Below are 13510 nucleotides of genomic sequence, written 5' to 3'. Positions count from 1 at the left end.
TGGCAGGCAAATAATCTACCACTGAACCAACAATGCTAATATGCTTATACTACAGCCCTAGTGGGGTGTGATTGATGCAAGGCTGTTACCCAGAGCTGGAAGAGTAGCAACACAAAACAGGAATTGCATTGGCAGGGAATCGGACCCGGGTCTCCCGCGTGGCAGGCGAGAATTCTACCCCTAAACCACCAATGCTGACCCATCTTCTTCCTTACCTTTGTGTTGTGTGAGTGCTAAAAGGCCGTCAACCAGAGCTGAAAAAGGAGCCACACAAAACTGCACTTGTATTAGCCAGGAAGCGACTCAAGGTCTACCGCGTGGCAGGCGAGAATTCTACAACTAAACCACCAATGCTGATATGGTTTTACTGCAGCCCTAGTGGGTTGTGATTGCTGCAAGGCTGTTACCCAGTGCTGGAAGAGTAGCAACCAAAATCAGAAGGTGCATTGGCCGGGAAACAGACCTGGGTCTCCCGCGTGGCAGGCAAGAATTCTACCACTAAACGACCAATGCTGATCTATGTTGTTCCTTGCCTTTATGTTGTGTGAGTGCTAAAAGGCCATCAACCAGAGCTGAAACAGGAGCCACTCAAAAATGCACATGTTTTAGCCGGGAATCGACTCTATGTCTCCTATGTGACAGGCGAGCATTCTACCACTGAACCACCAATGCTGATATGCTTATTCTGCAGCTCTAGTGGGTTGTGATTGCTGGAAGGCTGTTACCCAGAGCTGGAAGAGTAACAACACAAAACAGGAATTGGAATGGACGGGAATCGGACCAGGGTCTTCCGCGTGGCAGGCGAGAAATCTACCACTGAACCACCAACGCTGATATGGTTATTCTGCAGCCCTAGTGGGGTGTGATTGATGCAAGGCTGTTACCCAGAGCTGGAAGAGTAGCTACACAAAACAGGAATTGTAATGGATGGGAATCGGACCAGGGTCTTCTGTGTGGCAGGCAAGAAATCTACCACTGAACCACCAATGCTGATATGCTTATTCTACAGCCCTAGTGTGGTGTGATTGATGCAAGGCTGTTTTTCCAGAGCTGGAAGAGTAGCAACACAAAACCACACTTGCATTGGCCGGGAATCGGACCTGGGTCTCCCGCATGGCAGGTGAGAATTCTACCACTGAACCACCAATGCTGATATGCTTATACTGGATCCCTATTGGGGTGTGATTGCTGCAAGGCTGTTACCCAGAGCTGGAAGAGTAGCAACACAAAACAGGAAATGCATTGGCCAGGAATCGGACCCGGGTCTCCCGCGTGGCAGGCAAGAATTCTTCCACTGAACCACCAATGCTGACCGATGTTGTGTTTTGCCTTTTTGTTGTGTGAGTGCTAAAAGGCTGTCAACCAGAGCTGGAAGAGTAGCTACACAAAACAGGAATTGCATTGGCCGGGAATAAGACCCAGGTCTCCCACGCGGCAGGTGAGAATTCTACCACTGAACCACCTATGCTGACCGAAGTTGTTTTTTTGGCTTTGTGTTGTGTGAGTACTTAAAGGCCGTCAACCAGAGCTGAAAAAGGAGCCAAAACCACACTTGTATTAGCTGTGAATTGACTCCAGGTCTACTCTGTGGCAGGCGAGGATTCTGCCACTGAGCCATCAATGCCTACCGATATAGTTTTTTGCCTTTGTAGTGTGTGAGTGCTAAAAGGCCGTCAAACAGAGCTGAAAAAGGAGCCACAAAAAAACACACTTGTATTAGCCAGGAATCGACTCTAGGCCCACCGCGTGGCAGGTGAGAATTTTACCACTGAACCACCAATGCTGATATGGTTTTACTACAGCCCTAGTGGGGTGTGATTGCTGCAAGGCTGATATCCAGAGCTGGAAGAGTAGCAACACAAAACAAGATTTTCATTGGCCGGGAATCGGACTCGGGTCTCCCGCGTGGCAGGCGAGAACTCTACCACTGAGCCACCAATGCTGACCCATGTTCTTCCCTGCCTTTGTGTTGTGTGAGGGCTAAAAAGACGTCAACCAGAGCTGAAACAGGAGCCACACAAAACCACGCTTGTATTAGTCGGGAATCGACTCAAGGTCTCCCGCGTAGCAGGCGAGAATTCTACCACTGAACCACCAATACTGATATGCTTTATTGCGCCCCTAGTGGGGTGTGATTGCTGCAAGGCTGTTACCCAGAGCTGGAAGAGTAGTAATACAAAACACGAACTGCATTGGCTGGGAATCGGACCCGGGTCTCCCTCGTCGCAGGCGAGAATTCTACCACTGAACCACCAATGCTGAAATGCTTATTCTGCAGCCCTAGTGGGGTGCGATTGATGCAAGGCTGTTACCCAGAGCTGGAAGAGTAGCTACACAAAACAGGAATTGTAATGGATGGGAATCGGACCAGGGTCTACTGTGTGGCAGGCAAGAAATCTACCACTGAACCACCAATGCTGATAAGCTTTTACTGCAGCCCTAGTGGGGTGTGATTGCTGCAAGGCTGATACTCAGAGCTGGAAGAGTAGCAACACAAAACAAGAATTGCATTGACCAGTAATCGGACCCAGGTCTCCCGCGTGGCAGGCGAGAATTCTACCACTGAACCACCAATGCTGATATGCTTATGCTACAGCCCTAGTGGGGTGTGGCTGCTGCAAGGGTGTTACCCAGAGCTGGAAGAGTAGCAACACAAAACAGGAAATGCATTGGCTGGGAATTGGACCCGGGTCTCGCGTGTGGCAGGCAAGGTTTCCACCACTGAACCACCAATGCTGACCCATGTTCTACCTTGCCTTTGTGTTGTGTGAGTGCTAAAAGGCCGTCAACCAGAGCTGAAAAAGGAGCCACACAAAACTGCATTGTTATTAGCCAGGAATCGACTCAAGGTCTCCCACGTGGCAGGCGAGATTTCTACCACTGAACCAGCAATGCTGATATGCTTATACTGCAGCCCTAGTGGGTTGTGATTGCTGCAAGGCTGTTACCCAGAGATGGAAGAGTAGCAACACAAAACAGGAATTGCATTGGCCGGGATTCGGACCCGGGTCTCCCGCGTGGCGGGCAAGAATTCTACCACTGAACCACCAATGCTGACCCATGTTCTTCCTTGCCTTTGTGTTGTGTGAGTGCTCAAAGGCCGTCAACCAGAGCTGAAAAAGGAGCCACACAAAACTGCATTTGTATTAGCCAGGAAGCGACTCAAGGTCAACCGCGTGGCAGGTGAGAATTCTACAACTAATCCACCAATGCTGATATGGTTTTACTGCAGCCCTAGTGGGTTGTGATTGCTGCAAGGCTGTTACCCAGTGCTGGAAGAGTAGCAACCAAAATCAGAAGGTGCATTGGCCGGGAAACGGACCTGGGTCTCCCGCGTGGCAGGCAAGAATTCTACCACTGAACGACCAATGCTGACCCATGTTGTTTCTTTGCCTTTATGTTGTGTGAGTGCTAAAAGGCCGTCAACCAGAGCTGAAAAAGGAGCCACACAAAAATGCATTTGTATTAGCCAGGAATCGACTCAAGGTCTCCCGCGTGGCAGGCGAGATTTCTACCACTGAACCAGCAATGCTGATATGCTTATATTTCAGCCCTAGTGGGTTGTGATTGCTGCAAGGCTGTTACCCAGAGCTGGAAGAGTAGCAACACAAAATAGGAACTGTAATGGACGGGAATCTGACCAGGGTCTTTCACAAGGGAGGCGAGAAATCTACCACTGAACCACCATTGCTAATATGCTTATTCTGCAGCCCTAGTGGGGTGTGATTGATGCAAGGCTGTTACCCAAAGCTGGAAGAGTAGCAACAAAAAACAGCACTTGCATTGGCCGGGAATCGGACCCGGGTCTCCCTCGTGGCAGGCGAGAATTCTACCACTGAACCACCAATGCTGATATGCTTGTAATGCAGCCCTAGTGGGGTGTGATTGCTGCAAGGCTGTTACCCAGAGCTGGAAGAGCAGCAACACAAAACAGGAATTGCATTGGCCGGGAATCGGACCCGGGTCTCCCTCGTCGCAGGCGAGAATTCTACCACTGAACCACCTATGCTGACCGATGTTGTTTTTTGGCTTTGTGTTGTGTAAGTGCTAAAAGGCAGTCAACCAGTGCTGAAAAAGGAGCCACACAAAATCGCACTTGTATTAGCCGAGAATCGATTCTAGGTTTACCATGTGGCAGGCGAGAATTCTACCACTGAACCACCAATGCTGATAAGCTTTTACTGCAGCCCTAGTGGGGTGTAATTGCTGCAAGGCTGTTACCCAGAGCTGGAAGAGTAGCAACACAAAAAAGGAATTGCATTGGCTGGGAATCGGACACGGGTCTCCGGCATGGCAGGTGAGAATTCTACCACTGAACCACCAATGCTGATATGCTTATGGTGCTGCCCTAACGGGGTGTGATTGCTGCAAGGCTGTTACCAAGAGCTGGAAGAGTAGCAACACAAGAGAGGAATTGCATTGGACAGAAATCAGCCTCAGGTCGCCCGCAAGGCAGGCAAGAATTCTACCACTGAACCACTAATGCTGACCCATGTTCTTCCTTGCCTTTGTGTTGTGTGAGTGCTTAAAGGCCTTCAACCAGAGCTGGAAGAGGAGCCACACAAAACAGCAATTGCATTAGCAGGGAATCGAACCCAGGTCTCCCACATGGCAGGCAAGATTTCTACCAAAACCACCAATGTTGATATGGTTATGCTACTGCCCTAGTGGGGTGTGATAGCTGCAAGGCTGTTAGCCTTCCAGCTGGAACAGTAGCAACACAAAACAAGAATTGCATTGGTCGGGAATCAGACCTGGGTCTCCTGCATGGCAGGCGAGAATTCTACCACTGAACCACCAATACTGACCAATGTTGTATCTTGCCTTTGTGTTGTGTGGCTGCCACAAGGCTGTTACTTGCAGCTGGAAGAGTAGCAACACAAACGAGCAACTGCATTGGCCGGGAATCGGACCTGGGTTTCCCGCCTGGCAGGGGAGAATTCTACCACTGAGCCTCCAATCCTGAAACACATGTTCTCCTGCTGAAGGATTCGGATTTCTGCTTTCCAATCTGTCTCATCATGGACCAACGTCTATCCTTTTTTCATCATCTTGTTACTTATGATTTTTTTTTATTAAATATAATTATATGATCATTTGAATGAGTATTTACTGTGAAATGATTTTAATTAATGAATAAGTTAACACATTGCTTAATATAAGAATGTTCAGTGCATTTGCCTGTCTCTTTATAACTTTTTTCAGAAGCCACCAAACTAGGTCAGAGGTCACAGAGACCTTAAGTGGAACTGAGGGCTGAGGACTGGAATCAAAAGGCTCTATTGTTATTTCTATGAGTTAATACTATCTAAAATGTCTAAAGTGATTTTGCTGTTTTTACGGTTAATTATTTTAAAGTGATTCTACTTTTTATTCAAGATAGACTTTGTATAGTAAGATTATAACTGCCTGAATGTAGATTATACAATTTTTTAACCAGTTTTGATAAAGATGGCTGAGAGTACACTCAGCCTTGAATAAGAAACAGATTATACTTTAGGTGTGTGTGTGTGTTCTATTTGATTGTTGATCCGTTTCACAGGTCTGGAGTCAGCTTCAATCAGTCTAAGGGATGTCTGACATTTATGCTTAAAGGTGCAGCAGGTGATTATCTTCAGAAACAATTTTTGTTCTGGTTGAAAGTCTCTTCATAGTCCAATAGTAATGATTACAGTAAATTATCTAAATGTGTTTATATGTATTTTTTTATCCTGGGTAAAGCATAAACCTAAAAAAATGTTCATCCAATTAAATAGAGTCGGACTATAATCTCCCATAATTCCGATAAGCAGGTCAGGCTGTCTGTCAGCAAATGTAGATTCGGACTTCTGCGCATCTGTTCACGCAGATACGCCATTAGCGTGTGGCCGTCTGCATAAGCCCGTCTGCATAAGTTCCAGCTCACGAGACGGACCGGGAGAAATCAAATACTGTAATGAAACTTTTAAAAACCTGAATCAATATTGGAGTTACTTTAGCACGCTGGAGGAAGGACAACACCATGGTTGAAGTATTACTATTAGAGAGGTAATGTTCTGTTTTAAAACTATTGTAGTCAGGCTAAGCTGATGTTAGATTGTGTTGTGTTATGAATGACTTATATGCACAGACGTTTTGTTCAGCCACTAAAATCTCCCGGTGAAAGATTGATGTGATTATTTTCAGTTTCATAAGGTCATTTTACAGCATTGATAATGATTTATAGACAGATTTATATTTAGTTTAACAACAAAACATCAGTAAATAGTGCTATTCAGCCTAACCTGCTTTATTGAGCTGAAATTGCTTTTATATTAACTTTGGTCATTTTTGAACAATGATAGCCTTCCTATACTGTTTATCGCTACACTGAATATTCACTCTGAAATAGCATGTAAGTGTGGTTAAGTAATAAATGTAATTCCTGCATGGCGCTGGCACTAACTAACTGGCAAATGACATGAACTAGTGGGGTTGTCTGTCTGCTGTTGTGACGCGGTGCGCGCGTTCGCGATTTCAGGGGGTGTGGCTTTAAATCACAGTCCCTCGCCGCCGTCCAAAGATAATATGCTAAGCGGTTAGCATTTTGGCAGATCACATACTGCACCTTTAAGATATTGTTCAGAATATACGCACAAACCCCACGTGGAAATTCACCTAGTCTATCTGTGTTTTAACCAATCAGGCTATAACACCTATATGTATGACGCAGTTAATGACGTTATGTGAGAGTATAATTGTTATTGATTGGTGATTGTAAGCAGAGCGGCCTAGGAACTCATTGCGAGAGTTGAAGCTGGTTTCAGCTGATGAAACTGCAAACTATCTTCTGTAAACTTGATTTATTTATTTAAATCTCTGACTCTGGCTCTTTTTTATATACCTGACTGGTCATTCTTTGGGTTAAACTGTATACTATCCCTACAGTTTTGATGGACGCATGGCACTTGTTTACTGGTGACACCATTGATCAATCAACAAAAAGAAATGTAGAAAGATTTAAAATATTATAGACTAGGGATGGTCTGTGGAGTAGTGGGTAGTAACGGAAAGCTGTTGGGTTCTCATTCAGACGTGAATGAAAGGCAAAATTTTGTGGTAGCTTTGTGTGGAATCCCCTTGTGAGCTGGTGCATTTTGCGGTACACCTATAACCATAGTAAAAAGTATAACAGTAGTTAAGGGGTGTACCTCCTCCACCCAGAGTTAAGTACTCAGTGTGTAAGTACGGGTGTGTAAGAGGCTTTTAGGACATTCTCGGGGATAAAACTTGGACTGGTTTTTATTTAGTAGTGGACTAAATTAACCCGAGATTGTATTTAGTTCCACCACTGCTATCTTGCTGTTTCACAGACAAAAGGGCCCGAATCCTAAGAATAGAGTAGGTCAGATTATTAGGGAAAGAAATAGTTAAATAAATAAATAAATTCTTAAATAACATCTTAATCGGTATCCATTAGATAGTAGTGGCCACAAAAGTCAGACAAGAAACCTAGAAATATTAGGGCGAGGTTGATTGATCAATGATGCACCAGGAGCAATCCCGAAAAAAATATGACCCTAACTGGATTGGACCGATCTGGACAGTTTCCACATCTTGGGATGGTTTGCAGATTAATCAAGCAAAAGCTAAGCGCTGTTAGTAAGATTTCATTCTCAATTTCTTGTTGCTTTTGGTGTTAAACTCTGATATAAAAAGAAACAGATGAGAGCAGAATGCAGTAAATGGCTCAGCTAAGCTCTTAGGTTTAAAATGATTTTAGAACCGATTTTAAGATAAAAAATGCCTTTGGCAATTAATTGTCAATGAAAAGCTAAAATCTAAATATTGAGTGTCTAGTAGCCAAAAACTAAGCACAGAAACTGACAGTAACATTATGGGAGTAAAGAATAGCTTATGTTTTGTCTTAGAAGATAAGATTCTGTGTGAGTGCACTGTTATCTTGATTTAGCCCTCACCATGACTTTTGACTTTTGGCTGTAAAAGTAACAGAGACATGTCTGTATAAAAAATGTGCCATGTAAGTCTGTGCAAACAAGCAGCTTTATGGTTGGATTTAAATATTTTTAGTAATATATAAGTAACATAAATGGGGGTTGAAATAATACTTTGATGGATGCAGTTAACCCCTGAAAGATCTAAAACTGTTGTTGACTGTAACAGCATTACTTTGAAAAAGCATGTCAACTCTGTTTTATATGTTTTAGGACGGGCTTGAGTAAAAGATTACAATAAAATTATGTTATTGAAGTTAATGTTATGTTTAATGTATGTTTAAATTGAGTAAACATACATTAACAGTTCTGGATTGCTCAAAACTCTCTTTCTCTCTCATTAGATATCAGCTATGAGCTGCTATCTGCCTGTTCCATGAAAACTGATAATCACAGTGTTCAGTTGGAAATGACATTATGTCAGAGTATAATTGTTATTGATTGGTGATTGTAAGCAGAGCAGCCTAGGAACTTATTGCGAGTGTTGAAGCTGGCTTCTGATGATGAAACTGCAAACTATCTTAGGTAAACTTGATTTATTTATTTATTTGAATCTCTGACTCTAGCTCTTCTTCATCTATCAGACTGGTCATTCTTTGGGTTAAACTGTAAACTATCCCAACAGCTAAAACCCTGCTCATGCACCATTTGGAATCGTAAAAAACCTTTTGTCTTTTCTCCTTTCTATCCTAGAGCCATGTTCCCACTTGTATCCCGTGCTTTACAGAGCTTTGGCCCTGTCAGTGCTAGGCACACTGATTGATGCAGTAGGTCACCAAGTTTATGGACAGGGGGAAATTAGAGTGTCAGGATAGCCTATGGCAAAGTCCCACTAAAGCAAGGGCTTTGGAAGTGCATTAGCACAACAAAACAAACGATCAGAGCATCCCACATTCGTTTTCACCATGCATGTAGACTTTCCAGTTGACCCAGCAGCACCTCCCACGATTTGCTAAATCCATCCTCATGCACCATTTGGAATCGTGAAAAGCCTTTTGTCTTTTTTCATTTCTGTACTTTTACCCACGCACTGAAAAAGCAAAATGGAGTGCTTCACGGATTTGCGTGTCATCCTTTCGCAGGGGCCATGCTAATCTTCTCTGTATCGATCCAATTTTAGTATATGTGCCACCGTAGCGAGCACAGACCAGCGGTCAGGCTCAGGGCATATGTACGCCTCGAGTCCCAGCAATGTTCCTCCTGGGTGGTGGGAACCGGAGAGCCATGTTCCCACTTGTATGCCGTGCACTACAGAGCTTTGGCCCTGTCAGTGCTAGGCACACTGATTGATGCAGTAGGTCACCAAGTTTATGGACAGGGGGAAATTAGAGTGTCAGGATAGCCTATGGCAAAGTCCCACTAAAGCAAGGGCTTTGGAAGTGCATTAGCACAACAAAACAAACGATCAAAGCATCCCACATTCGTTTTCACCATGCATGTAGACTTTCCAGTTGACCCAGCAGCACCTCCCACGATTTGCTAAACCCATCCTCATGCACCATTTGGAATCGTGAAAAGCCTTTTGTCTTTTTTCATTTCTGTACTTTTACCCACGCACTAAAACAGCAATATGGATCGCTTTACGGATTTGCGTGTCATCCTTTCGCAGGGACCATGCTAATCTTCTCTGTATCAATCCAATTTTAGTATATGTGCCACCGTAGTGAGCACTCAGGCTCAGGGCATATGTACGCCTCGAGTCCCAGCAATGTTCCTCCAGGGTGGTGGGAACCGGAGAGCTATGTTCCCACTTGTGTGCCGTGCACTACAGAGCTTTGGCCCTGTCAGTGCTAGGCACACTGATTGATGCAGTAGGTCACCAAGTTTATGGACGGGGAGAAATTAGAGTGTCAGGATAGCCTATGGCAATCCCACTAAACCAAGGGCTTTGGAAGTGCATTAGCACAACAAAACAAATGATCAAAGCATCCCACATTCGTTGTCACCATGCATGTAGACTTTCAAGTTGACCCAGCAGCACCTCCCACGATTTGCTAAACCCATCGTCATGCACCATTTGGAAACGTGAAAAGCCTTTTGTCTTTTTTCATTTCTGTACTTTTACCCACGCACTAAAAAAGCAATATGGAGCGCTTCACGGATTTGCGTGTCATCCTTTCGCAGGGGCCATGCTAATCTTCTCTGTATCGATCAAACTTTTGTATATGTGCCACCGTAGCGAGCACAGATCATCAGTCAGGCTCAGGGCATATGTACGCCTCGAGTCCCAGCAATGTTCCTCCAAGGTGGTGGGACCTGGAGAGCCATGTTCCCACTTGTATGCCGTGCACTACAGAGCTTTGGCCCTGTCAGTGCTAGGCACACTGATTGATGCAGTAGGTCACCAAGTTTATGGACAGGGGGAAATTAGAGTGTCAGGATAGCCTATGGCAAAGTCCCAGTAAAGCAAGGGCTTTGGAAGTGCATTGGTTGCACAACAAAACAAACGATCAAAGCATCCCACATTCGTTTTCACCATGCATACAGACTTTCCAGTTGACCCAGCAGCACCTCCCACGATTTGCTAAACCCATCCTCATGCACCATTTGGAATCGTGAAAAGCCTTTTGTCTTTTTTCATTTCTGTACTTTTACCCACGCACTAAAACAGCAATATGGAGCACTTCACGGATTTGCGTGTCATCCTTTCGCAGGGGCCATGCTAATCTTCTCTGTATCTATCCAATTTTAGTATATGTGCCACCGTAGCAAGCACGGACAAGTGGACAGGCTCAGGGCATATGTACGCCTCGAGTCCCAGCAATGTTCCTCCAAGGTGGTGGGACCTGGAGAGCCATGTTCCCACTTGTATGCCGTGCACTACAGAGCTTTGGCCCTGTCAGTGCTAGGCACACTGATTGATGCAGTAGGTCACCAAGTTTATGGACAGGGGGAAATTAGAGTGTCAGGATAGCCTATGGCAAAGTCCCACTAAAGCAAGGGCTTTGGAAGTGCATTGGTTGCACAACAAAGCAAACGATCAAAGCATCCCACATTCGTTTTCACCATGCATGTAGACTTTCCAGTTGACCCAGCAGCACCTCCCACGATTTGCTAAACCCATCCTCATGCACCATTTGGAATCGTGAAAAGCCTTTTGTCTTTTTTCATTTCTGTACTTTTACCCACGCACTAAAACAGCAATATGGAGCGCTTCACGGATTTGCGTGTCATCCTTTCGCAGGGGCCATGCTAATCTTTTCTGTATCGATCCAATTTTAGTATATGTGCCACCGTAGCGAGCACAGACCAGCAGTCAGGCTCAGGGCATATGTACGCCTCGAGTCCCAGCAATGTTCCTTCAAGGTGGTGGGACCCGAAGAGCCATGTTCCCACTTGTATGCCGTGCACTACAGAGCTTTGGCCCTGTCAGTGCTAGGCACACTGATTGATGCAGTAGGTCACCAAGTTTATGGACAGGGGGAAATTAGAGTGTCAGGATAGCCTATGGCAAAGTCCCACTAAAGCAAGGGCTTTGGAAGTGCATTAGCACAACAAAACAAACGATCAAAGCATCCCACATTCGTTGTCATCATGCATGTAGACTTTCCAGTTGACCCAGCAGCACCTCCCACGATTTGCTAAACCCATTCTCATGCACCATTTGGAATCGTGAAAAGCCTTTTGTCTTTTTGCATTTCTGTACTTTTACCCACGCACTAAAACAGCAATATGGAGCGCTTCACGGATTTGCGTGTCATCCTTTCGCAGGGGCCATGCTAATCTTCTCTGTATCGATCCAATTTTAGTATATGTGCCACCGTAGCGAGCACAGACCAGTGGTCAGGCTCAGGGCATATGTACGCCTCGAGTCCCAGCAATGTTCCTCCAGGGTGGTGGGAACCGGAGAGCCATGTTCCCACTTGTATGCCGTGCACTACAGAGCTTTGGCCCTGTCAGTGCTAGGCACACTGATTGATGCAGTAGGTCACCAAGTTTATGGACGGGGGGGGGGGAAATTAGAGTGTCAGGATAGCCTATGGCAATCCCACTAAAGCAAGGGCTTTGGAAGTGCATTAGCACAACAAAACAAATGATCAAAGCATCCCACATTCGTTGTCACCATGCATGTAGACTTTCCAGTTGACCCAGCAGCACCTCCCACGATTTGCTAAACCCATCGTCATGCACCATTTGGAAACGTGAAAAGCCTTTTGTCTTTTTTCATTTCTGTACTTTTACCCACGCACTAAAAAAGCAATATGGAGCGCTTAACGGATTTGCGTGTCATCCTTTCGCAGGGGCCATGCTAATCTTCTCTGTATCGATCCAATTTTAGTATATGTGCCACCGTAGCGAGCACAGATCAGCAGTCAGGCTCAGGGCATATGTACGCCTCGAGTCCCAGCAATGTTCCTCCAAGGTGGTGGGACCTGGAGAGCCATGTTCCCACTTGTATGCCGTGCACTACAGAGCTTTGGCCCTGTCAGTGCTAGGCACACTGATTGATGCAGTAGGTCACCAAGTTTATGGACAGGGGGAAATTAGAGTGTCAGGATAGCCTATGGCAAAGTCCCAGTAAAGCAAGGGCTTTGGAAGTGCATTGGTTGCACAACAAAACAAATGATCAAAGCATCCCACATTCGTTTTCACCATGCATGTAGACTTTCCAGTTGACCCAGCAGCACCTCCCACGATTTGCTAAACCCATCCTCATGCACCATTTGGAATCGTGAAAAGCCTTTTGTCTTTTTGCATTTCTGTACTTTTACCCACGCACTAAAACAGCAATATGGAGCGCTTCACGGATTTGCGTGTCATCCTTTCGCAGGGGCCATGCTAATCTTCTCTGTATCGATCCAATTTTAGTATATGTGCCACCGTAGCGAGCACGGACGATTGGACAGGCTCAGGGCATATGTACGCCTCGAGTCCCAGCAATGTTCCTCCAAGGTGGTGGGACCTGGAGAGCCATGTTCCCACTTGTATGCCGTGCACTACAGAGCTTTGGCCCTGTCAGTGCTAGGCACACTGATTGATGCAGTAGGTCACCAAGTTTATGGACAGGGGGAAATTAGAGTGTCAGGATAGCCTATGGCAAAGTCCCAGTAAAGCAAGGGCTTTGGAAGTGCATTGGTTGCACAACAAAGCAAACGATCAAAGCATCCCACATTCGTTTTCACCATGCATGTAGACTTTCCAGTTGACCCAGCAGCACCTCCCACGATTTGCTAAACCCATCCTCATGCACCATTTGGAATCGTGAAAAGCCTTTTGTCTTTTTCATTTCTGTACTTTTACCCACGCACTAAAACAGCAATATGGAGCGCTTCACGGATTTGCGTGTCATCCTTTCGCAGGGGCCATGCTAATCTTCTCTGTATCGATCCAATTTTAGTATATGTGCCACCGTAGCGAGCACAGACCAGTGGTCAGGCTCAGGGCATATGTACGCCTCGAGTCCCAGCAATGTTCCTTCAAGGTGGTGGGACCCAAAGAGCCATGTTCCCACTTATATACCGTGTACTACAGAGCTTTGGCCCTGTCAGTGCTAGGCACACTGATTGATGCAGTAGGTCACCAAGTTTATGGACGGA

General features: G+C 45.5%; 9 non-coding genes across 9 annotated transcripts; all 9 read right to left on the bottom strand.

The window, feature by feature from the left end:
* Positions 1-9010: 9010 nt before the first annotated feature.
* Positions 9011-9117, bottom strand: LOC137490795 (U6 spliceosomal RNA). The gene has a single exon (XR_011010857.1). It is a non-coding gene; the product is annotated as a U6 spliceosomal RNA (small nuclear RNA).
* Positions 9118-9537: 420 nt separating this feature from the next.
* On the bottom strand, positions 9538-9644 carry LOC141382075 (U6 spliceosomal RNA). Its single transcript, XR_012403021.1, has one exon. It is a non-coding gene; the product is annotated as a U6 spliceosomal RNA (small nuclear RNA).
* Positions 9645-10052: 408 nt separating this feature from the next.
* Positions 10053-10159, bottom strand: LOC141382077 (U6 spliceosomal RNA). The gene has a single exon (XR_012403024.1). It is a non-coding gene; the product is annotated as a U6 spliceosomal RNA (small nuclear RNA).
* Positions 10160-10582: 423 nt separating this feature from the next.
* LOC137490796 (U6 spliceosomal RNA) lies at positions 10583-10689 on the bottom strand. The gene has a single exon (XR_011010858.1). It is a non-coding gene; the product is annotated as a U6 spliceosomal RNA (small nuclear RNA).
* Positions 10690-11112: 423 nt separating this feature from the next.
* Positions 11113-11219, bottom strand: LOC141382068 (U6 spliceosomal RNA). Its single transcript, XR_012403014.1, has one exon. It is a non-coding gene; the product is annotated as a U6 spliceosomal RNA (small nuclear RNA).
* Positions 11220-11639: 420 nt separating this feature from the next.
* On the bottom strand, positions 11640-11746 carry LOC137490794 (U6 spliceosomal RNA). The gene has a single exon (XR_011010856.1). It is a non-coding gene; the product is annotated as a U6 spliceosomal RNA (small nuclear RNA).
* A 423-nt stretch (positions 11747-12169) lies between these two features.
* Positions 12170-12276, bottom strand: LOC137490797 (U6 spliceosomal RNA). The gene has a single exon (XR_011010859.1). It is a non-coding gene; the product is annotated as a U6 spliceosomal RNA (small nuclear RNA).
* A 423-nt stretch (positions 12277-12699) lies between these two features.
* LOC137490793 (U6 spliceosomal RNA) lies at positions 12700-12806 on the bottom strand. The gene has a single exon (XR_011010855.1). It is a non-coding gene; the product is annotated as a U6 spliceosomal RNA (small nuclear RNA).
* Positions 12807-13228: 422 nt separating this feature from the next.
* LOC137490792 (U6 spliceosomal RNA) lies at positions 13229-13335 on the bottom strand. Its single transcript, XR_011010854.1, has one exon. It is a non-coding gene; the product is annotated as a U6 spliceosomal RNA (small nuclear RNA).
* Between the last annotated feature and the right edge of the window lie 175 nt (positions 13336-13510).

The sequence above is a fragment of the Danio rerio genome, chromosome 4 (genome assembly GCF_049306965.1).
Source record: "Danio rerio strain Tuebingen ecotype United States chromosome 4, GRCz12tu, whole genome shotgun sequence".
In the NCBI taxonomy this organism is placed as follows: Eukaryota; Metazoa; Chordata; class Actinopteri; order Cypriniformes; family Danionidae; genus Danio; species Danio rerio.
The sequence above is the reverse complement of the archived record's forward strand: the minus strand, read 5'-3'. Positions and strand labels throughout refer to the sequence as shown.